General features: G+C 44.0%; 1 protein-coding gene across 4 annotated transcripts in view; it reads left to right on the top strand.

The window, feature by feature from the left end:
- The window catches only part of PRICKLE2 (prickle planar cell polarity protein 2), a 401,122-nt gene that overhangs the window by 203,647 nt on the left and 172,364 nt on the right, over positions 1-25,111 (top strand). Inside the window, exon 1 of one of the 4 annotated variants that reach the window (XM_082412166.1) lies at positions 12,605-15,520. The exons of 2 other annotated variants lie outside the window; for them this stretch is intronic. The gene's annotated coding sequence lies outside the window, so the exon portion shown is untranslated. Of the gene's footprint in view, positions 1-12,604; positions 15,525-25,111 lie in introns of those variants that run through there. One more of the 4 variants, XM_082412167.1, reaches the window with a different exon arrangement.

The raw sequence follows: 25,111 nt of genomic DNA, 5'->3' as shown, positions 1-25,111 counted from the left end.
AGCCTGAGACTCTGCCTGGTCCACAGGTTCCCTGGGGAAGCTCATACTGCTAGTCCGGGGTCACACTTGGAGAACCAAGAGCTCAGATGCGCCGTGCTGTGTGGGCGGCCTCAGTATACCCACTCTATCAGGCAGGTGGCTGAGTTGGCCAAGGGAGAGGAATGAAGTCCATAGCACCCGTAGGACAGACTCACTGAGGCATTGCATGGCCCACACAGGGACGTGAAGGACTCTCTGGGTCCTCAGAGTCCTACAGAGCTGCTCTGTTTCCTCAATTAGAAGGGCATCCAGGCCCTACTCCCTTAGCTTGAAAAGAGGCTCTCACTGTATCGAGAGTGTTCAGTACAGGCAGACCTCGTTTGATTGCACTTCACTTTGTTGGACTTTGCAGATATTGTGTTTTTTTACAAAGTGAAGTTTTGTGGCTACCTTGCCTCTAGCAAGTCTGTCGGTGTTATTTTTCCAAGAGCATTTGCTCACTTCAGGTCTCTGTGTGTCACATTTTGGTAATTCTCACAATATTTCAGACTTTTTCATTATTATTACGTCTGTTATGGTGATCTGTGATCAGCGATCTTTGGTGTTAAACTATTGCAAAAAGATTATGACTCACTGAACGCTCAGATGATGAACATTTTTTAGCAACAGGTATTTTTAAATTAAGATATGTACATTTTTTTTTTTTAGAGATAATACACACTTAACAGACTACATGGGACTTCCCTGGTGGTCCAGTGGTAAAGAATCTGCCTTCCAACGCAGGGGACACGGGTTTGTTCCCTGGTCGGGGAACTAAGATCCCACATGCCACGGGGCAACTGAGCCCGTGCGCCGCAATGAAAGATCCCGCATGCCGCAGCTGAGACCCAGCGCAGCCAAAAATAAAAGATAAATATTTTTTAAAAATAGACTACAGTATAGTGTAAACATAACTTTTACATGCATTGGGAAACCAAAAAATTCATGTGACTCACTTTGTTGTGACATTCCCTTTATTGAGGTGGTCTGGACCTGAACCTGCAGTATCGCCAAGGTGTGCCTGTATTTCCCGCATCCCACAACTCCATGAAGAGGGGCTGTAACTGCCTAACCCTGCATTCATGGCATTCATGACGAGCACGGGAACTTGCCCATTAGCCCTGGGGTACCTTGTTTTTCCAACTGCTCTCCTTGACCCAGTCAATCTCTTAGTGGTATGATTGCATCCCCCCATAACTGGCCCCACTCAAGCGTCCCTTATATCCAGATGAACCCGAACCTAGGATGGATGGAATGGGAAGGGCAGATTCAGCTGGCTAAATGGAAGTTTCAAGAACAGCAATAAATAGGAGAAAAAGGAAATAGGTTCAGTAGTTAGATGAATGCTTGCAGTTACGGCGATTTTGACTTCTCCAAATCTCAGTTTCTTTATCTGTGATCAAGGACTATTGATATAACCTTGAAGGGTTGTCAGGAGGGTTCAGTGAGATGTTGTGTGTACAGTAAATGCTACTTACAAACCTGGCTTATAAATCTTCTCTCCGCTAATGTCCTTGTGGCTAGGCGCTCCTGAGAGCAGTCACCTTGGAGCTCCCAAAGGACTAGAGGCCTTTGGAGTGTCCATGGGTAGCACTTGATGATTCTCATCTCTGCCAAAGGATCCCTCCAAGAAACATCCCTGTTTTCTCGGGGCAGCTGTCTCCGGTCACTGGCTGACCCTGACCTTCTTTCATTCTTGGTGTTTCTGGTTGCCAGTAATGTGGCTCTCCTCCTTGGAGCTAGCTGCACCTCCTCTTCTGTGTATCTTCTTTTTGGCTGGGCTCCTACATCCCTTCCTTCCACAGCCGCCCCAGCTGTGAGGAGTTGACCAGTGAAGACTGTGCCAGCCCCACCCCCTAGCAGGGCTCTGCATGTGCCATTTAAGGGAAGAGGAATGTGGCTCCTGCCTGATGAGTCAGGGGCTGCTACCTCAGAGCAGGGGTGCTAAATAATTCACCACAGCAGCCTGCTCTGACATCCATCCTGGGCCTGTCCCCTGGTGACCCCGAAGACACACCAGCAGGGTTCCTGCTTGCACTGGTGTCGTGGAGAGCAGGCAGCATAAACAAGGCAAGAGGCAAACCGCCCCGGCTGTCAGGGGCTCCGCAGGCCTCAGAGTCAGGGAAGAATACAGGCGGGGGGCGGGGGACTGATCCGCGGGTGCCGATCGCCGCTCCAGTCGGAGGGCTTGGGATGGTGCCTCACCGTCCTGACTGTGGTACGTTTACACTCAGACTGCATTAACGCTTTTTAAGAACCTGCTATGTGCTTGGTAACTTTGCCTGTATTATTTCATACAGTCCAGAAAGTCCATGAGGCAGAGATTGTTGGATGAGGCTCATGAGAAAAAGTGACTTGTCCCATTTCACACCGCTAATAATAAGGGGCAGAGTCAGGATTTGACCTTGGACACGTCCTGCCTGATACCCAGAGGTCCCTGGCCATTGGGAACATTTCTGTCTCCGCCAGACACTGGCTCTCCTGGTGGTTCAGACTCATGTTAGGTCAAACACGACCCGCTTCTCTGAAGGGAAGCAGGTTATGGTGGATAAGTAAACCTCTTCCACCGCTCCTTTCGTCTGGAAGTTCAAGTTCAGATATGTTTTTTGTAGTTTGGACTCTGCCTTCGCCTGGTCCTCTGTTGAGCAAGATGGTGGCTGGAAGACGGAGTTCAAAATGATAGCCTTGTTCCAGGAACTTCCTCCCTGAGGGAAGGTGAGGGTCTTCAGACAGGATTTCCACTTCTCCTCCAGGGCCTCGTTGAGCCTGGGGCTTGAGTCATGGGAGCACAGGCCTGGAGGAGTAGCGTGATGGATTAGAACAGAAGCAAACACTGGTGAGGCTTTTTCTCAGCCCAGCAGGTCAGAAAGACTTCGTTCTGTAGCTCTAAGAAGGTAATTTTGCATGATACATCCACATGAACAATCTACCTTCCTAGCCACTCTCTCATTAAATTCACCGATCACCCCGGTGTGATGGCTGAGCAGGTCTCTGATTTCTGTTTTACAGATAATCATAATAGTACCTAACACTTATTTTATTTATTTATTTATTTATTTAGTTAGTTAGTTAGTTAGTTAGTTAGTTAGTTATGGCTGTGTTGGATCTTCGTTTCTGTGCGAGGGCTTCCTCTAGTTGTGGCAAGCGGGGGCCACTCTTCATCGCGGTGCGCGGGCCTCTCACTATCGCGGCCTCTCTTGTTGTGGAACACAGGCTCCAGACGCACAGGCTCAGTAATTGTGGCTCACGGGCCCATTTGCTCCGCGGCATGTGGGATCTTCCCAGACCAGGGCTCGAACCCGTGTCCCCTGCATTGGCAGGCAGATTCTCAACCACTGCGCCACCAGGGAAGCCCCCCTAACACTTATTGAGTGCTCTGGGTGTGTGTGACACTGTGCAAAATGCCTTGCAAAGGTTGTTTGACCTCATACGACAAGAAAAGATATTACAACCAGTTCTCACCATTATTCACGTTTTTCAGAGGAGGCTTCTGAAGAATGGAGAGTTTAAGTAACTTGCCCAGTGGCACACAGACCACAAGAGCCAGAGCCCAGAATCAGACACAGGCTTCCTGATTCCATTTCCAGGACTAGTTCCATTATAGCAGGACTTTTTTTTCAAACCAGGATAAATTAGACGCCCTTTATAGCAAGCTATTTATAGATGTTAAAGAATATTTAAGATGAAAAAGAGCAGAGGTAGAATCCAGCACAGAGGGTTGAGGGGTGGAGGGATATGTATGCCATAGCTATACTTCTCACTCTTTCTTCTCCATCAGTCGTCTGCCTGACAACAGTCACAGGTGTGACAGTCTCCCAGGGCTGTGATCAGCTTCTGAGGGAACTGCAAAAAAATGTTCTGTGGAAATACAGGACTGCAGTTATATCCATAACTGTCTCATGAATGACTCAGCAGCCATGGCAGTTTCTGGTCAGCCGTGGCACACATAAGATAGGCTGCTGTTCATGGGTATTCCATTCGTTCAACCCATATTTATTGAAGACCTACTATGTGCCAGGCATTGTTCCAGGCTTTGAGGTTAGGGTGCTGACTGAAACTGACAAAACTCTGTGCCCCCCCCCCCCCCCCCCCCGCTCACCACAGCATGGGGCTTATGGTCTAGGGCTCTGTAGGGAATCAGAGCATAAAGCAACATAAACAAGTAAATCATATAGTGATTTAAGAGTGTGAAGTGCTGGACATTAACTTCAAAATGGCACTGTGAGAAGCATGGCAGACCCTTTAAATTAACCAGGGAAACAGTTGTTTGACTGCTGTAAATTATTTATTTAAAAAAAACAAGCATTTATGGTTTCGAAAAATTGTCCCAAGTGTATGCAACAAATGGAGAAACTGCTATTCAAGAAAATCTATTAAATCTTGGTAAGAACAGAGAGGGTATGGCATTTGAGCCATGACCCGCTCATCTCCCCTGTTCTCCCCCAACACAGATAGGTGTGATTGAAATTCTACTCTGGAAATATGCAGCCAAGAAGGTGGGGCTCCATCTCCCCCTAGATCTCAGTCTAGTGCTATGGTTTCCCCCTGGGAGGGACAACCTCAAAGACTGGCAACACCCTGCCTCTGCAGAGGAGCCCTACTTCAGTCAGATGAGACGGTGGAGCAATTTATGCTTCAGGGTCTGGTTGGAAACAGTAAGTAGAATAATCAGCTAGCAGTTAGTGGAGGCTAATAGCTGGGTGTGAATCCGATAAATAATAGACCAGCCGGGTGCTCAGGGAGACGGTGCTCCTGTCCTCTGAGGAGCAACGTCAGAGTGTGCACACTGCAGGGGAGACAGACTTCACTCAGCTTGACTAGCCAGTCACGAAGCAAATAAGCAAACAGCCGCAAACTCCTGGGAAAGGGAAGAGGGAGGCAGTGTGCAAAATTGCTTCAGTGTATTATCTAAAATGTTCAGTTCTCAAAAACATATCATGAGTCATGCAAAGAAACAAAGTGTGATCCATACACATGAGAAAAAAGTAGGCAAAAGAAACTGTCTGTGAGGGGACCTAAATGTCAGATTTACCAGAGCCTTCGAAGCAGCTATTATAAATATATTCAAAGAACTATAGGAAACTATCTAAAGAACTAAAGGAAAGCATGATGACAGTGTCTCATCAAATAGAGGATATCAATAAAGAGAAATTATTCTTTTAAAGAATTATTTAAAAATGGAAATTTTAGAGTTAAAGAGTATAATAACTGAAATGAAGAATTTACTAGTAGATTTAATCTGGAGAAAGAAAGAGTCTGCAGACTTGAAGGTGAACCAGTAAAAGATTATTCTGTCTGAATAGTAGGGAGAAAAAGAAAAAAAGAATGAGGAAAAAAAAAGCAGAACCTTTGAGAAATGTGAGATACCATTAAGCATACCGACATATGCATAATGGGACCAACTAAAGGAGGGGAAAGAAAAAAAAACAAAAAAGAGAAAAAAATATTTGAAGAAGTAATGGTGGAAAACTTCCCAAATCTGATGCAAGATATTAGTCTATACATCCAATAAGCTAATGCACTCCGAGTAAATACATGAAAAGAGAGCCACACTGAGACACATCATAGTAAAAATGTTGAAAGGCAAAGAGAAAATCTTGAAAGCAGTAGTAAGAAAAAAACAACCAATCGCATATAAGGGAACCCTAATAGGGTTAATGACTGATTTTGCAGTCTTGACAAAGACATTGATAGTTCCTTACAGTGTTAAACAGAGTTACCACATGACCCAGCAATTCCATTCCTAAATATATACCCAAGAAAAATGAAAACATACATCACAAAAACTTGGACACAGATGTTCATGGTAGCATTATTGATACTAGTCAAAAAGTAGAAGCATCCCAAATGTCCATCAGTTGATGAATGGATAAATAAAATGTATATCCATACAGTGGAATATTATTCAGCCATGGAAAAGGAATGAAGCTCTCGTCTAAGCTGCAACATGGATGAACCTTGAAAATATTATACTAAACCAAAGAAGCCAGTTACACAAGGTCACAAATGATTCCATTCATATGAAATGTTCAGAATAAATTTCTAGAGACAGAAGGTAGACTAGTGTTTGCCTAGTGCTAGAACAGTGGGGCAAAAGGGGAACGATTACTACTTGCTAAGGGGTTTCTTTTGGGGGTTAGTGAAAGTGTTCTAAAATTAGATTCTGATAAGGGTTGCACAACTCTATGAATGTAGTAAAACCTATTGAATGGGTGAACCGTGTGGTTTATAAATTATCTCAATAAAAATTTGATTTTAAGGTTGCTAAGTGCTAAGGAGAAACATAAAGTAAGGAAAAGGTTTGACAGTATTAAGAAGATAGGAGGGAGGACAGTCTCAGATAGGATGGGGAGCCCTCACGGAGGTGACATTTTTAAGACTTGAAAAGATAAGAGAGTGAGCCAGGCTACCATCTGCAGGAGGAATACTTCAGGCAGAGGGAAGAGCAAGTGTAAAGATCGGGAGGCAGGCATGTGCCTGGTGTGTTTGGGGACCAGTGTTTGAGTGACAGCAGGGTGGAGAGTAGCAGGAGATGCTGTCAGAGAAATCATGGGGCCTAGATCTCAAGGGCCTTGCTCTGAGATGGACAGCATTGATAGGTTTTGAGGGGAAGTGTGGCATGCTCTAATGTTTGTTTTCAGAGAATCACTATGGTTGTAGTTTTATGAATAGACTGAAGGGGGGAAAAGTAGAGGTGAGATTTGATGGTGGCTTGCATCTCCATCCGGGAGAAAGATGGTGGTGGCTTGGAGCAGGGTGAGAATAGGGGAGGTGATGGAGTGATGTTAGATTCTGCGTACATTTTGATGGTAGAGCCAACAGGACTAGTCAAGGGTCACAAAATACTCAGTGTAAGGGGTCAGATAGTAACTGTGGCCATACCGTCTCTGTTGCAACTACTCAGTTCTGTCCAAGCATGAATGTAGCTGTAGACGATTAATAAATGAACGGGCAAGATTGTGTTCCAATCAAATGGTATTTGCAAAAAGATGAAGCAGACTGGATTTGCCTGGTGGGATGTGGTTTGCCAACTTCTGGATTAGATGTCAAGGGCAAGAGGAAGAATAGAGTGAAGGGTGACTCGAAGGTGTTTGTTCTTAACCAGGAAAGATGGAGTTGCCATTAACTGAGATAGTGAATGCTGCAGATGGAGCACATTTGGGGGGGAGGGGGGTGGGTTTTAAGAACTGAGGTCTGGACTTGTTAAATTTGGGAAGCCTTTCAGACATCCAGATGTAGACGTGACATAGGCAGACGGATCTGTAAAGCCTTGAGTTCATGGAATAAGTCTGGCCATGGACGTGGTGTTTAAGACCCTGGACCGGATCAAAGAAGTGAAGGTAGAGAAGGAAGAGTAGAGGTTCCAGGACTGAGCCCTGAGGTATTCAAGTGTTTAGCTGTCAGGGGGATGAGGAAGAACAGCCAGAGGGTAGGAGGGAAACCAGGAGAATGTGACATCCTGGAAGCTAGACGAAGAAAGTCGGAGAGGTTTACTCCGTCCTTTCCTTTCCCACTCACACAATCATGTTGCAATGCACATGAGCGGAGAGATGTTCTTACAGGAATAATCCTGAATTCCCTCTAATTTCTAGGCAGGAAAAGTCATTGTCAAACTTTTTATTCATTCAGCAAATATTCATTAGCTGTCAGGTCACCGGGTACTCTGCTAGGTGCTTGGAATAGAATGGTGAGCCGGAAAAGGCATGTCCCTGCCCTCAGAGATGCACAGACTAGTTAGAGATGTTAATCAGGTAATCATTAACACTGAACATGGATGGACCAGAACTGCTAACCACGGTTGTAGGAACTGTGAAACAGGACACACAAGTTCTAAAGGAAAGGACACATGTCTAAGACAGCAGTACTATTGAGTTTTGTACAAAGGAATGCATCTAATCTGGGGGACCAGGGAACCTTCTGCGTTTTTTCTCTGTTTTTTAGTAATAAGTTAATTCCAACATATTGCATCCTGATTGGGACACACCTGGTTTTTGTGGGGATGGCTGAGAACCTTTGAATTTGAGGAAGAAATATGGACTTGGTAATCAGACCCAGGACCAAATCTCAGCTGTGGGTCCTTGTGTCATTCTTTTACCCTTTGAACCTCATCTATCAGTGTGGGATAATCAGAGCTACGGTTTGGGATTATGGTGAGGACCAAATGAGATAAAGTGTGCAAAACACCTGGGATATAAGTCCTTCCCAGTCTTTGAGAAAAATAGTATGCCAGTTGGTACATCTGTGACACTCTGTGTTCCAGGATAATTTTCCTGAGACGGATCTCTGTTGCCAGTTTGCTATTTTATGAGGCAGAGTCTTTTTTTCAGTCTTTCTCCAGGGCATCCTCCGTTTTTTCCAGCATTCTCTCCCAAAAGAAGCATGCAGGGGCTTGAGTGCCTGCATTTAGAAAGTGCTGGAAAACCAAAGCTTCCCTGTACAATCCGTGCCTGTTCTTCTGGTCCTTTACATAGAGAAAATTCAGCTTTTTATTCTGATGTTTAATGAAAATTAGTAGTTAGAAAAAGCTGCTGTAATGAAGTGCAGCGTTCTTTACCTAAAACAAAAGTAATGTTTGCTAGCACATCATGTCACTTTAACAGTATTTTCATGGAAATGTGTGATGGTAAACATGTTCAAATCATTGATGCAGTTTTTAATCTTTTGGGGGAAGGGAGCAGTCTTTCATTTTGATTTGCCCACACTTGCTTGTCTGTATTTCTCCTTTGAATTAATGTAATTAAAAGAGGATTAAAAGGCTATGTTAAAATTTTGTACATTAGATTATTGGGATCAAGAATAATTAAAATGTATGAAATGTGGCTGATTCCTAAGATGGTGGAAAAAAAGAAAAGGAAGGCCTCTTTTTTGGATGTAAAGTGTGTCAGGTTATTTTTCACAAGATAGAGAAATGTGTCCATGGTCTGAGAAGCATTTATGATGATGGAATCTTATATAAATGGATGTGAAAGAAGGGGGTGCTGTGGTGAGGGGGTCATCCTTATGTTTAGCATGAACAATTTTATCATTTATGGTTGCATCTCTCATTCTTGCGCCCTTCTCTGAAAACCAAGTGAGGAGTAATAGTATATGCTACTGTAGTGTATATCCTGTTACATGCGAGGTACTCTACAAAACACTGTATAGAAAGTGACTCATCTAATCCTGCCCAAACTTTGGTAGATAGATGTCTCCATTCTACAGATAGAGACACTGAGGCTTAGAAAAGGTGATGATGGGCTGTTAATTAGCAAGGTCATACAGCTAGGAGGTAATAGAGCTGGATTTCAGTGCAGGTCTTTTTGTTGGGCTCTTTCCAGGACAATGCCCTGCCTGCTGCAGGAGACAGATTATTATAGGCTTGAACTGGAAAAGTGGTTAGAATCGCTTGAGGAGGATCTGTTTCGAGCACTTCTATCTTATGAAGGCAGCTCCACCTTCGGGTGCCTTGTTTATCTTTACCTGCAGCGTAGAAGCTTCACAAGTTTTCATTTATTTTCTGCTTACATGGATTAGATGTTGTTGCTTGGAAGTTAATAAAAATCGAGAATATTTTGTTTACTTCCTTTTGGGGCAAAACAGATGCAACTTTGATCTGTAGTATTCATTGAGGACGATTATCATTTCTTTGATGTTAAACATGCCTTTGTTTTAAGACATTATGGGTTTAGAACATCGTGTTATTTTTTACAAATGAATTTACATGGCAAAAATAAAAATGGGCAGCTGTGGTAGGCATTACCAGGGCTCCTCATGATCTGTTTTTCCTCTTATTTCTGGGTGTACAGTTCCCAGCCCCCTTGCAGCTGGGCGAGGCCATGGGACTAGTTTGACAAACAGAAGTGATGTCACTCACCTGTAAGCTGAGGCACCTAAAAGCCTCTCCAGTTCTCTCTTCTTCTGTTGCCGTAACCTGGAAATGATGTGTTAAAATCACAGATACACAAGAAAGAAGCAGACTAGATCCCTGAGTCACTGCTTGGCATGGAGGTGCCTGGAGAGGTTCTGGGCCTCCAGCCAACTTTGCATGAGTGAGAAATCAATTTTCTTTGTGTTAAATCACTGAGATCTATGATTGTTACTGCATAATAGCCTAGCCCATCCCAGCTAATACAACAGTTCTTTGTCAGCCTCCTCTCCCTCATTTTGAAACATTTGCTGGATTTTGAAATCAGAATGTCAGAGAACTACTCTTGAGTAGATTATTTAAAACTGTATAAATCAATCTCTCCCTTTCTCTCTCTCTTTATATTATGTATCAATATGTGTGTGTATATACATGTGTATGTATGTATATATGTATATATACACACACATACATACTATAAAGTTTTAAAGAATATATTCTTTAAAAATATATAATATATAATATATAATATATATTACATACTAAAAGTTCATAATCTAAAGAAGTTTTATATGTTTTATAAGTTATATAATAATTTATAACATAAGTTTATAAGTTTTAAAGAATATATTCTTTAAAAATATATAATATATATAAAATATATAATATATATTACATACTAAAAGTTCATAATATAAAGAAGTTTTATAATATGTTTTATAAGTTATATAATAATTTATAACATAAGTTTATAAGTTTTAAAGAATATATTCTTTAAAAATATATAATATATAATATAAAATATATAATATATATTACATACTAAAAGTTCATAATATAAAGAAGTTTTATAATATGTTTTATAAGTTATATAATAATTTATAACATAAGTTTATATGTTTTAAAGAATATATTCTTTAAAAATATATATAATATAAAATATATACTTACAGTATAGGTGTGTGTGTGTATATATATTAATTACACATCCTTACCTTTTTCTAAAATAAAATAAACTTGAATGAACTTAAGACCCTTATTATTAGATAAGTGGTTTGAAACTTTGGTAATATAGTAGTTACGATTTCGCAATAGCAGAGCCAGAAGGTGCTAGTCTAAACCAGCCAGGACTGGTGCTGTCTTTTTCTTCGTAAAGTGCTCCTAAGAACAAAGGTTCTGCCACTACTCTGAGTGACCCAGGCCATTTCTTACCATCTCCGGATTCAAACGTCTTCCTTAGGTCCCAGTGAAATCCCTCTTCAGCTCCTTGAAAATCCGTTCCTTCTTATTTTACACCTATGGAGATGGAGATAAAAAACGGTTCTTTATGACCATCCTCATTAAAGCCCTTCATTTGGGAGGCCACAGTCCTTGTCATCACTTACCCTTCTCTTCTGTAAGCTAACCAGCGGTGATTCGATTACCCTTTCCCCATAATCCTCTAACAAGATTTCGACTAATGCTGGCTGGAATGGAAAGATGATGTGATTTTCTCGCATGTATGAAGCGGCCTCTTTGTCATTACCTGCCACTGTCCTGTTGGTCCTGCTCTGCCATCTTGTGCTCGTGCAGAGGAGTTTTGTTAATTCTGCACTTGTGCTAACACGTTTCTCTCATATTTGTACCCTTCCTGCTGTGTCTGCAGCACCCTCTCTACCAGCTAAAATTTGACCTCGGCACTTTTAGCACGCTTTTCATTTATGGCTTCTGGATTTTGTGCCATGCTTAGTAAGGCCTTCCCCCCATAGCCTTGTTTTTTCATTCCCCTCCCCCCCACATTTTTTTTTGACGTTCAACGTGATTCACATCACACTCTTCCTGATTTCTGATCACTGCAGCCTCAACCAATCTTGTCTTCCTTGTCTCTCTTCCTATATACTGTATGCAATTATGGTCATTATATAAATATCGTATTGTGCTATATATCAATAGAAGGTTCTGAAGGTCTCATAGGCATAGCCTGTTCTCCCCTCCCCCACCCCCAAGAAGTTTGCTGTCATGAATGTGCAATTTCACTCTGTTGTGTAAAAACAGGGCGAGCTTTGCCCCTATTTACCAGATCTCTGAAATTTCCAAAGTAGTTGTTGCCTCACCTTGTCTGATTCCTAACAGCGTATTTTCCAAAAATCCGGAATAGAATGTTCTCCAGGATGAAAATAATTGTCACAAGGAATTATCGATCTCTGGATTTTGTGATTTCAGTCATCTTGTGCAAGAGTGGTGCACAGATCACCAGCTCCCCCACCTCTAAGCTGCACTCACAGAGCACATGCTGTCAAAAGGACGTTGGCAAAGTGATTTTGCACCCTCCCCCTCCTGACTGCAATCAGACCTTCGAGAACTCTGCACGTGCACCTGTCATAATATGCATCACACTCTAATTGCTTGCGTAATTGTCTTCCCCTCTCACTTCTAAGCTTTTTTAGGCAGGACCCATGTCTTTCTTGGTCACCATGATGTCCCTAAGGGCCAACACACTGACTGACACATAGGAGCTCATTTAATGAATGAATGGTTACATGAATGAATGGGTGAAGGACCCATGCTTCCCAGAAACACAGTTGTTTTGCTCTATTGTGCAGATTCAGAAGGAGAGACCCCTGAGGCTTCTTGGTCATTTCTCTTGCTTCCCAGTTTCATAGCCATTGAAAAGTATCTGTGTTGCTTCCTGGAGAAAGAGTGTGTCAGCAGCTCACCTACATTAGGTGAACTTTTTGAGTCATGCCCTAGGAATGGTTAGTCCTTAACTAGTTAGCGCCAAAGTGAATAGTAAAAGGTCATCACTTCCACTACCAATGGCTAAAATTTGCTGTGTGCTAGGTTCAGTGCTAAGGACTTCACACTGAGGATCATTTGATCCTCAAAACAGCCCTGCAAGTGTAGGCCCTATTATTGTCCCTCCTGTTATAGATAAGAACCTCAGGCCCCCAATCAGAGAGTTAGCAAATGTCAGAGCCAAGGTCTGACCGCAGGCACTCCATTCCAGACCCCATGTCATATCATCCCCTCTTATGAAATGGATGGTCACGTGTCAGATCTACTCCAGGTGAAGATGAATCTCTTTTCACTCTCTGCTCTGCTTTCCTCTTCATTGCTTCCCTGTCCGTCACTTGTGAATTGCTTCTCATACTTCTCGTATGATCACACCGATAATAAGTACATCAGAGAGGCTCATCTTCAGATGAAGAAACTGGGGCATAGAAAGTTGAAGTGACTTGTCCATGGCCACACCGGAGTAGGATGTCACTGCTTTCCCTTGGCCATTGGTGGCCCTAAACTGGTATATTTGGTAGTCTTCTTATTGAAGGATACTGTGGTCCGGGGGAACCATCTGCTTCCCCACGTGCTCTGAGTTCCATGTGATGGAGACCTATAGCAGAGTATAACTCACTCGCTTGTATTCAGTTTCTATTAGTAAAAAGTTATTCCAGGTCCCGTGATTTTCACCATGAAAGGTCTTCTGTGAACCAGAGAGAAGCAGTTTGAAAGAAGTTATTAAGCATTATTAATACAATTATGCATAGCAAAGGACGTAATTTAACTTCCCCACATCCAACAAAGAAATTCATTTGAAGCTTCAGTAGCTCTAGCTGGAAGGGCAGAGCTCATGGGGTGGGTTCTTCAGGCGGGGAAGTGGGGAGTATGGGCAAGGAGCCGTGCTGGCTGCTTTGTCCTCGGGGACACTTCGGCACATGATGGGATACACCTCTCTCCCAGCCTCCCCAGCTTTTCACTCACCTTCCACCTGAGGACCCCACAGTGTTTCCTTATCACAGGCACAGAGTCCAGAGAATTGGCTTGCTCTTGCCTCTCCCCTGGCCCAGCATACTGCATAGGCAGCACTGAAAGAACAGTTGATTTTAAACAATAAAAGATGACCACAGAAACACTCAGAGGAGAGATACAATGGCTATCCTAGTGGAAGGAAAACCTTAGTGAATTTTTCTGACTTCATCGAAAATACCAGAAATAACTATTATTTACTGTTACTGGTATTGTATCCATCCTTACCGCAGTTCCACTCAGTATTTTTACTTCATTGCACTAAAGCTCAGAGCAAACACTGTACCTATACGCAGTCCCTAGAACAGCTCATGGCACAGAGTTAGGTGCTCAGAAAGTATTTATTGAATGAAGGGATGGTACAGATGAACAAACTGAAGACACCAAGTGTTAAAGTGACTTGTCCAAGGTCACATCTCTAGCAGCCAACAAAGCCAGGATTCAAACCCAGGGCTACCCAATACTATAGAGTTCTTTCTTCCTGATTGCTTGGATAGGCCTCTTTGTTGGTACAGAAAGATGGAGATTGGAGACCCAAAGGTCTTTAACAAAGTCATGGACTGAGGTCCAGGAAATGTGAGTTCTGGCCCACCGTTGCTGAAATCCCTGTGTGGCCTTGGAAAAGCCTCTTCTCCACTCAGAACCTCAGTTTCCTAATCTGTAAAATGGAGAGATGGAAGCAGTGTGTTCTAAGGGTCCAAGGGTCCTCAGAAGCCCCTGGGCAGGTTTATGCTTTGTCATCTCTCATGCTTACTTGGAGCTGGGGTCAGGGGTTGACAGAGGGGGCTAATTCAACACCCAAGCACGTGAGGAAAGCAGTCATTTGTGTTTTATCTCAGAGGTGCAAAAAAATTCAAGGTTAACATAGTCCCAAGCCAGCAAATACCCTGAAATGAAAGTTGGAGAGAGAAAAGAAAGAAAAAGAAAGTAGAGGCATTTGGAGGGGGGTAAAAAAAAAAGCTCTGATTCCACACCTGGGTTGGTGTAGCATATAATCTGAAACAGGTGCTCAGGTTTATAACTGTGCCCAGGCCTGATCCCTGGCACACAAGAGCACAGCCTTTAAAAGAGGAAAAAAAAAAAAAAGGCGTGTATCTTTAAAGCATCTCTTCTCTTATGTGATATTTTTGTACCCCTTTGGAGGTTGTGTCGCTAGGGCCTTTGCATCCAGCAAAGGCTTTCTTCCCCTCTTCCTGGCTTGGGGATTATTGATTTGGAAGGCGAGGCTAATTTACATGTAAATAAATCTCAGCGCTGGGCAGAGGGGACGGGACATCCAGATGCCTCGACTGACTTGCTGACGTCATGGCTTCATTAGCATGCGGAGGATGCGAGCACTGCAACAGCGACTTCGGCACCACCAGCAGCTCCGCCGACTGTTATTATTATTTTTTGGCGGAGCTGCACGTTTCCTGGTTCAGTATCTTGGGCTCCGCGACCAGCTGACTGGTCTCCCCGGGGTCTGGCTCAGGATCAGTTGGTGACGCTGAAGCTTCGTTCTGTGACTTCCTGCAGATTGTCGTGAAGAAGGGGAGTTAAGACGAAACTGGGGTTCTCAGGAAGGCGATCGGATCCGAAGGGAGGGAAGAAGTCACACTTTTCCCCCTGCCTGGTGGATCCCAAGAGGGGCTCGATCCAGCAGTGTTGTTTCCGTGAGCGAATGCAGAGCAGCCCTGGCTTGAGCCTGCTGCTGCTGGCTTCAGGAAGGGTCCAGATTTGGAGAAGGGTTTCCAGAAAAAGATGCTTTGGCTGCCTGCAGTCCTGCTTGCATTCTTAGAAGCCAGACCCAGGGGAAAAGTGAACTGGGGCAATTGACAAGCCCAGAGGGTCTGGCGGAAGCTTCCATCCAGACTGGGAACTTCACCCTCCCTTGAGGTAGGTAAGAAATTTATTCGAATTCACAAATAGAACAACAGCGTATTTTCTAGGAAGGATGAGACGGCTAGATCTAGAAGCTTTGCATGGGGGTGGGGGCAGGACATGGGGGCTCCGTTATCTTGCCAGGTGGCTGTTTTCCATGGCCCTCTGGCACCTCTTCCCTTTCTATGCTTATTCGAAAGCTCAACTGCAAAGTGACATTTCACAGCTCTAGGAAGTCCTGAAGAAACACTTACGTCTTGGTGCTTTAGAAGCAGCTTTTCTCTAAAAGAAGTGTAGCTATCCTTAAAAAATAATCATACTAAAAGGGGAGAGGGCTTAAAAACAAACCACGCACCTGGCTGTGTTCTTGCATTTCGGCTCAGGATGTCAGAAACCATTAGAGGCTCTGGGAAATGAAGACTTAGCTGAGACTTCCAGGTGAAGAAATGGCGCTGGAATTATTTAGGTTGAATTTTAGCCAGTGCTTTCAGATTAGAAATGGTGACAGAGCTCCAGAATATGACTGCACAGCCTGGCTGAAACACATGACTCAGTGCGTTCTCTGCATTGGGTTTCTTGGAAGAGTGTTCACAGTTAGCTCTCCTTGCTCTTGGTTTCTCCAAAGCCAATCACAGCATTACTAATCTGCCATGGAGGTCTTGCGATGAAATACAGATTTTTAATCCCATTATTTTTTGTTATGTGGTCTTAGAATATGCTGGGGTCTCATGGGAGTTTTATGAACCATAAATAATCCGAGCTTGGCCAAATCACACTGGGCTGAGTGATCTGTACCAGCTGTGATGCCGTCCGCTGGTCCAGGCGTGGCTCTTGTATAACTTCGGCACGTATGTGATTTCCCCAGCGAGAGAGTTCTGCTTCTATTCATTGCATCCATGGCCACAGTCAGGGGAGGGCTCCAGTGTGCTGTGACGCTGTAGACGGGGACTGTCAGGTACCAGAGCTGCAGCTTGCAAGGCTGCAGTTTGCTTTGCTCAAGTATCTCTTCCCAGAGAGTGTTTTAAACCATCTCAGTGAGACTTAAACTAAATGAAGCAGCCTGGTCTCCTTGCTGGAGGCTGAATTGGCTGCTCTAATCCTGCTTCCCAGAAGGCTTACTGGCCGCTGATGGCTTTCACAGATTGGTCAGGATGAGTGTCCCCTTGGGCTCCAGAGTAAGTCACAACTTGAACGGAATTACTGTATTTTGGAAATTTGGATTTTAATGCCTCCTTGAGTGCTTGTAAAGGTTTTGCCTTTCCATCAAATGCTCTTTCCCCTTGGAAATTCTTTTTTTAATGTGAAAATTAAAACATGTTGGCTCCGTCAGGCATTACAGTCTGTAAACAATCGTGGGACCGCCAGAAATTGTAAAACAGCATTGTTTGAAATGGCAGGTTTGTAAAGGTTCACCGTGCAATGTAGGGGAAAAAAATTGGAAGGAGGGTGCATTCATGGAAGCTTAAGGAATGAACAGGGAATTTAGAGGTCAGGCAGTAGGGGATGATGTTTATCATCAAGGGCTCAGACTCTGGATTCAGAAAGAGCTGAAAATACTTCGAGCTGCCTTTCTGGGTATTGTTTCCTGTGTATATCATGAGAAGAGCAATAGAACCAATAGGCAGGGTGTAAGGATTCGGTGAGATGACATACAAAAAGCACCTAGCACAGTGCTAGTCACGTAATAAATGTTCCATAGAGGTTAACTATTCCTGTGGTGGTGGTTGTGATTGTTACCTTTTTATCATCTTTATTCTAAGCGTCGTTGCTAAAAAATAAGACAGTCCACTGAAAAGGCAATATCCTCACATCCGTTTGTGTGCAGAGAGGTTTAGCCAGCAGCAAAGGTGCCATCTTCAGTCACTGCAAGGTCCCAAACCATTCCCACTCAAAGGAACTTCCCACTATTTCAACTCTATGGACTGAGTTGACAGAATAAAGTGTATTGTCCGGGCTACTGTATTTTGCTAAACTAAAAGTGTCGGGATGGTAGAATGAAAATCATCTAGCATTAGCTGGGGTTCAGGCACCCTTTTTTTTTTTTTTAATAAATTTATTTATTTTTTTTTTTTTAATTTTTGTCTGTGGTGGGTCTTCATTACTGCGCGTGGGCTTTCTCTAGTTGCGGTGAGCGGGGGCTACTCTTTGTTGCAGTGCACAGGCTTCTCTTTGTCGTGGCTTCTCGTTGCAGAGCACAGGCTCTAGACGTGCAGGCTTCAGTAGTTGTAGCACATGGGCTCAGTAGTTGTGGCTTGTGGGCTCTAGAGCACAGGCTCAGTAGTTGTGGCGCAGGGGCTCAGTTGCTCTGTGGCATGTGGGATCTTCCCGGGCCAGGGCTCGAACCTGTGTCCCTTGCATTGGCAGGCAGATTCTTAACCACTGCGCCACCAGGGAAGCCCCTCAGGCACCCTTAAAGAAGGTCTCCTGTTTGGCAGCTGACAAGTCTCCTGTAGAAAGCTGCGGGCTCCAAATTGGAATCAATGCATTTCTGGATTTCTGTACACGTTTCTCCTCTGATCCAACGCTGCATGTGTGAGAGGCCTGCCTTTTCTTTCCGCGTTCTGTGCAGTGCGGACACTAAGCATCTTCTCCTTCACGGAGGCCTTTAAATATGGCTTCACCTGCTGGATGGCTCCTCGGAAGTTCCCAGGCTTCATTTATGCCACCGTATGGGTGACTTTAGCTTATGGATCGGCTGTTAAAGGAAAAGAATGGGCCTCCCTTGCTCCCCTGCCTGTGACCCAGCCCTCTGCCCTTGATTTCTGTCCACAGACAAGACCCATCCTTGCTAGGCTTTCGCCCTTCCTCTCTTGCCAGTGAGCATACTTCAGTCATGCCGTTTGACAGCTGTTTATCCCTTTCCTTTCAACATCTTTCTTTTAAATTTAGATGAACTGGAACTCCAGTGCAGAGGTCTGAAGGACAAATTAGAAGTGAGTTAAAGGAACCAGAGGAGTCTGGCATGAAGTTCTTTCTCCAGAAACTCAGAATTGGGAGTTGATCGCTCCAGATTGCCATGGTCTTTAGTAAAGTAGTGTTTTGCATGGAGAATCATAATTATCCCTTGATAATAGCCCACCTGCATTGCCTCCTGATCGTATACGTGACCTTAGAGCCTAAGCTCTCTGAACTTTGGTTTCCCCATATAAATATTAGAAATAGGGACTTCCCTGACGGTCCAGTGGTTAAGACTCTGCACTCCCAATGCAGGGGACATGGGTTCAATCCCTGCTTGGGGAACTAAGATCCCACCTGCCGCATGGCACAGCCTAAAATTAAAAAAAAAATTTTTAAATATATTAGAAATAAATTTCCCTGGACTCGTGGGACTCATGGGCTTGCTTGGGAATGGTGGCTCCACCGCCCTTGCCCAGTTCCTGGCTCGTACTAGGTGTTGGACTTTCCTTCCTTCTGCTGCTGATGATTTTGGTATTTCCCATTGGATCCCAACCTGTGAACCACAGGGGGCAGTAGTTTCCATATTCATTCAACAGAGGAAACTGAAGGCCAAAGAGAGAACGTAACTCACCCTAAATGACACAGCTGGTGACAAATCCTGGTACCCACTGTATTGCTTCTCCTACTACACATGGATTGCAAACGCTCCAGGTTTGAACAGGGCTTTTAACCCCTCCCTTCTGTATTGCTCGCCTTGAATTAGCAGAAACCTCAGAAGCCAAAGGCATGGTCTTCTCTCTTCTCTGTTGTTTTCAAACACCCAAGAATCAAAATGCTCTGTCCATCAGACAGGAATTCTGGGTGGCATTTGGGTGAGGACTTTTCTTTTGTGCTTGACGATCTACTAAAACTTTTCTCTCTTCACTCCCTCCCTGATTGTCGTGCTTATAATCGGGTCATTGCTGGTGACCATGAACTATTGCGGGCTAAGAAGCTTGAGGGCTAGGCATTGGCAAAATCTGTTTTCCTCATTAATGCTCTGGGCTGACACTTGGCACTTTGCTCTTGTCCCAACTGAAAAGGTTTTTAATGAAATGTTCTCGTTTTTATATCTTGTCCATGTGTGTGTGGAATGTGTGTGGGTAGAGGGGGTGTGTTTGAATGGAGCAGGGGAGAAAATGTTGGATAAGATCACACCGAGTTTCCAGCATCATGAGTCTCCGCAGTCTCCACTGGGGACCTGGACACTGATTTCGGAGACTTGGCTTTCTTTCTTTCTTTCTTTTTTTTTTTTGGCATGTTGTTTGAGCAGTTGTTTGTTCGGAGTCTGAAATCCAGAGGCCTGCTTCTTCCATTATTTCCCTGGGGACAAGGCAGAGGCAGAAAGAAGCGGGCATGCGGGGGAGAGGCGGTGGAAGGGGGAGATGTGGAGAGAGAGAAGCGGAGAGATTGGATGGAGGAGTTAGGAGGAGAGGGGGGAGGGAAGCAGCTGGGAGAATATCAGAGCAATCTCCAAACCACCATGAAAGTGCAAAGCTGAAGTTCCCTTTGGGTGAAGTCACAACTCAGAAGACAAGCACCGCGGCTGTACTTCAGCTAGAAATACCTCTACCCATCTGTCCTACAGAGCCCATAGTGCAGCCATTTTAAATTCTAAAACCCTACATGGGCCTAAACACAGCAAGAATTTTCCACCACAGCACCATGGCCTATTTTTAAATATGCATTTATTCAAAAGAGCACATCTTCAAGTACAGTATGAGCCTGCCTTTCCTTGGTGGGTGTGTAGGGTACACTTCTGGCACGCATTTGGCTGTAAAGTCCATAAGGATCAAGTCGGCCGAACTGGAGACTCAAATTTTATGAGAGCTGACATAGAGGAGACACAACACTGTCGAGAGCACAGAATCCAGAGGCATCACTGGTTGGAAGTGGAGGCATCAAGGGAGTCGGGCCTCATTTGAGAAAGTGTGACCAGAGTCTTGCTCACTCAGGACAGTAGCGTGATCCTTTAGGAAGAAGGAATAATGGTGATTTCTGATACCCCCTTCTTCCTGGTCCTGGCAATTGTGCATAAACCATCCTGGGGCGCTGGAGGGATTGCAGGCACCATTTTTCCCCCGGGATGTGGGATAGAGATGGAGTCCAGGTTGGTACCTTTTACAGGCCAGCGCTGTGTCTGTCTCGCAATAGACGGTGACTTGAGTTACCTCCATTTGCCTCACATTGGGAGTACCATTGGCCTCAGCTCCCCCATCCCTCCTTGGTTTTTAAAAATCAAACCTTACACGTAGGATCCAGCCCCATCCAGGGTTAAAAGTAACTGGGACGGGAATTCTTAGCATTTCATTTCAGCTGGGCAGGATGCCATTTTTCCAGCTCTTTTCTTGCCATCCATTCATCAGTATGAGTCCTCAGAGATGCTTGTTCATGAAAGTTCCAGGACTCAACTGAGAAACAGCTATACTTTCTGTGGTCACAGGGTCAGATATTTTTCAGGATAGCTGTTAGTGTATATGTCAGTGTATGTTTTGGGTATCAATGTGTCTGAAATAGTTTTTGTGTTAGTGTTTGTGTGAATATGTAGAACAGGTAATAAGTAGCATAGGTTGAACACTTACCATGTTCTAGTTGATGTGAAGGGTGCTTGACATACCTTGCCTTGTTAATTCTTACAGCAATTACACAGCTAGATATTATTAACTCTATTTAGTAATGGAGAAACCAAGACTCCTAGAAGTTAAGTAACTTGCCCGACGTTACACAGATAAGAAAGAGTAAAGCTGGAATTCAAACCCAGGATAATCATCCTCCAAAGCTTGAATGATGTCCACCATTCTGGGCCTCCTTACACTTTTTACTGTAATGTATTATGAATGTTTTTTCTTTGCCTTCTAGATCTTCTCTGTGGAACCCTCATGGGAGAAATACCTCATTATGTAGCCACTGATTTAAAATCCTTTTGCTGGATCTTTTGGTAAAATTGGCAACAGCCAAGGGACTGTATCAGGTACAAAACAGAACCGAGTAGCTTGTTCACCTCCAGCTTTGAATGTGGCTTTTAGAATGGCAGTGTGAGGTTTGTTGGAAAGTCAGTTAAGACACACTCTGATGAGCAGTAAAAGCTCCGGGCGAATGGAAGCAGCCCTTTTGCTGGACTAGAGGGAACTGGGTGATTCTGCTGCGAGGCTGGTGGGGTCTAGAGAGGGGGCCAGGCTTCTTGGCTTTTGATTGCCCGTTGCATGCACATCAGGCGCTAACTAGAAGGTATGTGCTTCCCCTTTCTGAGCCTCAGTTCTTTCCTCCCTAAAATGTAGGTCCTGAATTAGATGGTCTGTAAGTTCTCTTCCGGCACTGACCTGGATGAGTATGAACTTTCAGAAGGAATTCAGCCTTGTCGGTGGAGGCGTGTGATTTGTACCATCGGCTGCTCTTGGGCGGAGAACTGAAAGGTCAGGTTTTATATCTGGGCCTGACCTCTGTGTGTTGTGAATATGCGCTGGAATATGAGAAGCGGTAGCCCTCCAGAGAGTGACTCGGAGCTTCCTGCAAAAACCTCTGACCTTTGGATATTTCAGACTAGTGCAGAGGCGGGTGTCTACACCCTCAGTGTGTCGGTGCCGCTCATTCACTCTCAGAAGCCCTCCGGGCTGTGTTGCGTTTGCGAGCATCCTGCAGAGCGTCTGAGACCAAGACCTCTCTCCAGTTTAATGTGTGTACACCTGGGGGTGTTGATGAAATGCAGACTCTGCAATTTTAGCAAGCTCCCTGGTGATGCTGGTACAGCTGCTTCTCAGCCAGCCTTGTAATAAGCACTGAGGGCTGCACAGGGAAGGAAATTTGACTAAATTCACAAGGCCCAGGTTCGAGTCCCAATTGTGTCATTCCTTATCGGAGTAAACCTCAAATAGATCTCTTAGCTGCTCTGTGACTCAGTTTCTCCTTCTGCGGAGTAATGAAAGTAATTAATAACTAACAGTTAATGACTGCTTACTGTGTGCCTGGCACCATGCTCACTATTTTTTTATGTGCTGTCTCTTAACTAATTTTCATAATAACCTTATGAGGTAGGTTCCCTTATCAGCTGCATTCTATAGAAGCTAAACACAGAGAGGTTGAACAACTTGCCCAAGGTCGCACAGCTAGTAAATGGCCAAGCTGGAATTTGAATTCACATCATTTGACTCTGAAGCTTGCACAACTTGTAGAAATGATAGATGTGAACAATCTTGGAACTTCTGTGTGTTATACAAGCATACCATATAAATAAATGCATTTATTTGTATGATATGTATTATTTATAAATGTTTAGCACACCTGAAATGATAAGAAGCTGGTGTTTCCCAGATGGGATGGTATTGTTTTTAAGGGAAAAAAATATTCCAATTTGTATTAACTAAAGTCAAATGCTTTGTGAAGTTTCGAAGAGCACAGGTGTTTGTGCTCTTGTCTTGGGTTGTTCAGCTAGGAAATAAAGTGTCAGCTAAGAGGAATGGGAGGTTCTGATTAACTGAATTTCTGGCTGTTTAGAATTAAATCCCATTTTGTTTTCAATCTTGTTTTTGCAAATTTGGACAATATATGCAATCACTTTTCTGCCTTACAGAAAAGCACAGTTACCCGACTGACTGTGTCTTGTGATTGAGGATATGGCAGCCATGTAAATTATTACCCTGAACACGACTTTCCTGCAAGTGGATTGATTGTGGGTTGATTGTGAGCATCATCTGAGTTTGATATCTCACCGCTCACTGGACCCCAGGCTGTGATCTGGCAGGATAAACAGATGTCTGCTTTCTTCCCTCACCCCTCCTTGTTATTCCTCTAGAAGCTTCTATTTGAATGACAGAGGAAATCTTCAGTGGGGAAAAGTATTCTTATTTGCATGTGTACCCATGCTTGAACCCCATTCTTAGAAATGTCCCAATCTTAGTAGGAGTATGGCAGATACCTAGCACCTGCATCGCCAGGCCCCCATCTCCCTCGTCCATTGTGGACCTCACTGATGACACACCACACTCTTTTTGTCAAGCTCCAGCACCACTTCAGAATCCTACTCAACACAGCACTCCAGGTAGCCTGTATGCATCAGTTGTAGTTACCCTAAGAGATTTAACTTACATGTCATGTCTACCCTTGGACACTCCCTGGAAGTTGATTCTCCTTTTTTTTTTTTTTTTTTGACCATGCTGTGCAGCATGCGGGACCTTAGTTCCCCGACCAGGGATCAGACCTGCGCCCCTCAGTGGAAGCGTGGAGTCTTAACCACTGGACTGCCAGGGAAGTCCTGTTCTCCTTTCAATTTAGTAAATATATATCAAACACCTATTAATTGCTTAGACATGCTGAAAAGAAATTCTGTTTTCCACTTACTCTGCGTTTATTCTTCCTCCCCAAAGTGGATGACCTGCAAGCTTTTTGAAAGTTTTAGTTAGCTGAATTTTTAGTTAAGGTTTTCATAGTTTTGTTTTTTTTTCTTTCTCTGGGATCTACATCCTGTTGTTCTGATTAATATGGTGACCATTCTTAAGGTTCCCGTCACTTTTCATCACCAGCGATGTAGGGTCTTTATCCAGCTTCCCTGCTCTGATGCTTCCAGAGGAATACCTGCTTTACAATGAACTGTTTCCGGTAGGCATCCTCTGGGCAGCTCAGCCATTGGCTAGGTGGCCAGTGCATGCATATGCAGTGGCTGCTCTTGGCTCACAGCCGTGATGCCCTCAGCTAAAGCCCTCTCCTGACAGCTTATTTATCAAGATTCAGGAGTTCATTTAAATTACTGCCTAAGTCTCCTACTTGCATTTGAGGTCATCATCTCAGAAGTCACCTGGAGAAGCCTGTAAGCACTAGAAGCTTGCCACCAATTGGGACAATGAATCCCCTACCCTAAGCCCCTCCCCTGCTTCCTGTGCAGGTTGGGCCACCACTTTGAAACACCTGCCTCATTAGGAAGCAGGGTGAAAATGCAGAGCAAAGAATTCACATGTGCCTCTCTCAACAGCAGGAGCTTGAGTTCTTGCTTGAGTGGCTTCTGAAAGGCAAATAGCAACCTAATCGCTGGGCTTGATTTTGATCAGACTAGCTTGAATCCTGCCTTCCGTTCACCTTGTCAATTGGGCTGCGTAAACACCAGTGTGGTTTGCCCTTGCCATGCTTAAAAATTGTTTTCAATCCTGTATCATTGAATTTCTAAGATTCAGCATCCTAAGTGGTTGTGATGATATTGTGTGCCATTTTGAATTTTTAAAAGAAAACAGTGCAAAGAGTGAGAAATAGAACATCTGCAAGATATAAGGCACTGTCTCTGGGCCTGTGAGGAATAGCAGAGAAGACCTTTTACACTTAGCCAGTTCTCTAAACCAGGTATTTTTAACTCAGGATCCACAGGCACCAAAGGACCAGCAAAGATTGACGAACTTCTTGAAATTAAACGCAGAATTTTCTATGAATGTGTGTATGTTCACCTTTTTAAGGGAGAGGATCCCGCCTTTCATCAGATTCTTAGACATGTAAAGTCACCTGAAAGGTTAATAAGAAGTGCTAGATTGGATGGTAGATGGTTGTAAACTCATCCAGGAAACTCTCCTAAGGTTAACTTGGGACTGGAAGACACTATCCTTTGGCCCTATAGAAATACATCACTGTTCTGCAAAGCTACCCAGGAAATAAGATGAAGCTCTGTGGAGTTGGAAGGAGAATTACCTGGTT

This window comes from Balaenoptera physalus, assembly GCF_965194825.1.
Source record: "Balaenoptera physalus genome assembly, chromosome: 11".
NCBI lineage: Eukaryota > Metazoa > Chordata > Mammalia > Artiodactyla > Balaenopteridae > Balaenoptera > Balaenoptera physalus.
This window is presented reverse-complemented; position numbering and strand designations above follow the sequence as displayed.